Genomic DNA, 2,893 nt, shown 5'->3' on the forward strand with positions numbered 1-2,893 from the left:
GGTTCGTGAGGAAAAAGGAGTTTGAACTACAAAAGGTTAGTATCTAAACTCATTAAGTTTTAATACTTATGAACATGCTAGTTATTTACTATAATTGATGTTCTAAAAGTGCCTAAGATCCAAATTGCTTCCGCATGTGTTATATTAACACCATCAGCTTCAACCCATAAGTGGATCTTTTAAGCTTGCAAACCCTTTACTCGTGATCCTGTTTAATGAACCCTTCTGGTTGAGCCATATAGATACTCTCTTCAAGATTGCCGTTGAGAAAGACTGTTTTAACATCCATTTGCCAAATTTCATAATCATAAAATGTGACAATGGATAAGAGTATTATAGGTTGAGAAATAAACTTAAATGTAGGAGAGAAAAAAAAAATAATTATGATTTTTTTTTTTTGTTTTAAATTCGGTGAAAAAGACCCTTAAATAATTTAAGAGGGAAATGACTTATGGGAGAGAGAAAAGTGATGGGGAAGTTATGGCTAAACTTAGTCGGACGAAAATCTATAATAAAAAAAGGGCTTTATCTATCATTGTAAAAGGCAGGGAGAAAAGAACAAGTGAGTATGTAATACAAAAACCTTTTCGAACTTCTTTGTCTCCTTGTCTCTCCCCTTTCGACACCTCCTTTAAAGTTTCGTGAGAGTTATCTAAACGAGTTAGATTCAGAGCGAGCATTTTTTTCTCAAGTTGGTATCGGGGCGGCTTTATTTTTCTACAAATTGGTATCGGAGCGGCTTTATTTTTCTACAAATTGGTATCATAGCAATTTATTTTCTACAAATTAATATCAGAGCCGATGGCGAACATGATGGGACAAATGCTGCTACCACGATTGACGAAGACAAACTACGAGAATTCAAGCATCCAAATGAAAGCTCTTCTCGGTTCGCAAGTCACATGGGAGGTGGTCGAAATCGGTTTCGAAGAACTGATTGATACCACAGGTTATGCGGTGGCGCAAAACAAGGCGCTAAAGGAATTACGGTCAAAGGATAAAGCAGCATTATACATGTTGTTCCGGGTTGTTGACGAGTCGGGCTTTAAGAAGATTGCAAGGGCAACTACTTCAAAAGAAGCGTGGGACACTCTAGAAAAGGTGTTCAAATGAACCGACCGAGTCAAGCAGGTGCGTCTCCAGACTCTGCGTGGCAAGTTGGAGAGCATGAAGATGAAGAAGTCAGAAAATGTATCTGACTATATTACACGTGTACAGACTGTGGCAAATCAGCTAAATCAAAACGAAGAAATGTTACCCGAGACGCGTGTTGTGGAGAAAATCTTGAGGTCGTTAACAGACAACTTCAAGAATGTCGTATGTGCCATAGAAGAGTCAAAGAACCTGACAAAGTTCACAGTCGATGAGCTTGCCGGTTCTCTCGAGGCACACGAGCAACGCAAGAAAAAGAAAGAGGAGTCACTCGATCAAGCTCTTTAGACGAAGGCAACAATAAAGGATGGAAAAGTTCTCTACTCACAAAATTTTCGAGGTAGAGATCGTGGAAGCCGCGGGAATGGTCGAGGTGGTCAAGGCAATAGTCATGAAGAGAACTACCAGGAGAAGAGACTATTGAGCCAAGCAAATTGGCGTGAAAGAGGACGTATTCAAGGGCGCAGTCAAGGATACAATAACAACATTCAGTGCTTAAAATGTCAAAAATATGGTCATCACGCTAATAATTGTAACTCCGACAGATGTTACAATTGTGGCAGAATGGGTCACTATGCGAGAGATTGTCGAGTCAAAGAGAAGGTGGAAGAAACCATCAACCTAGCCTTGGATGACACAACAAATGGAGGCATCCTCTTGATGGCTCAAAACGAAGAGCTGAACACAAAAGGAGACGGGGGCGTGAAAGATGACGGCGGTAGTCTTGAGGTGGTAGAAACTATCAGAAATGATCTGATTCGCAGCAGATTTGGCGAAATCGCAGTATCAGAGACGAGAAAATTGAAGAAGGATGAACAACCGAAGAACAGAGAGCCCAAACTCGAAGAAAGAGAGCTCAAATGGCCAGAAAAGCAATTCGAGGTAGAAAGAAGAAAGATGATGAAAATTGAAGAAGAAAAGAAAGAGCTGGAAACAAAAGTTCAACGGTTAGAGAAGAAAGTGATTGAGCTGAGTAAGAGTTCATTCTGTCTAAAACAGGAGAAGGAAAAGAATGAGACGACAATCTCCAATCTTACGAAGAAAATTGAAAAAGGTGCAGAGAAAGAGAAAGGCCTACTCATGGAGATTGAGGGTTTAGTGGACGAGCTAGTAAGGGAGAAAAAAGATATAGAGATACTGACTCAACAGAGAAACTTACTCGATGTGAACCTGAATCAAGTTCAACAGGAGGCAGTGAATTTACAACACACGATTGAGACACTCGTGATAAAACCGAACTAGAGGAAACAAGAATGCTAGCTGTAAATGTCGCTGTGGACTTACGAAGAGAATTGAATAAACTGAACAAAGCCATGAAGTTTGAGTCAAGCGTAGCTGAGAACTGGAAAAATGAAGAGGTGGTGTCACAAATGGGATGTTCTCGAGAAGATCCAAATGAAGTCTCATCAGAGAAGGACAATCCCATTTTTTCGCTCGAGGAAAAGAAGAGAAAATTGAAGAAACCACGACTGAGATCGAAAAAATGAAAACGGCGCACGAGGATTCATTAAGTAGGAGCATCTAAGTTTATGGAGGAGTTTTGTTGAAAAATAAACTTAAATGCAAGAGAAAGAAAAAAAAAAGTAATTATGATTTTTTTTTGTTTGAAATTTTGCAAAAAGACCATTAGGCAATTTAGGAGAGAAATGGCTTGTGGGAGAGAGAAAAGTGATGGGGCAATTATGGCTAGACTTAGTCCTACTAAAATCTATAAAAAAGGGCTTTACCTATAGTTGTAAAA

Source organism: Cucurbita pepo, chromosome LG01 (assembly GCF_002806865.2).
Source record: "Cucurbita pepo subsp. pepo cultivar mu-cu-16 chromosome LG01, ASM280686v2, whole genome shotgun sequence".
NCBI lineage: Eukaryota > Viridiplantae > Streptophyta > Magnoliopsida > Cucurbitales > Cucurbitaceae > Cucurbita > Cucurbita pepo.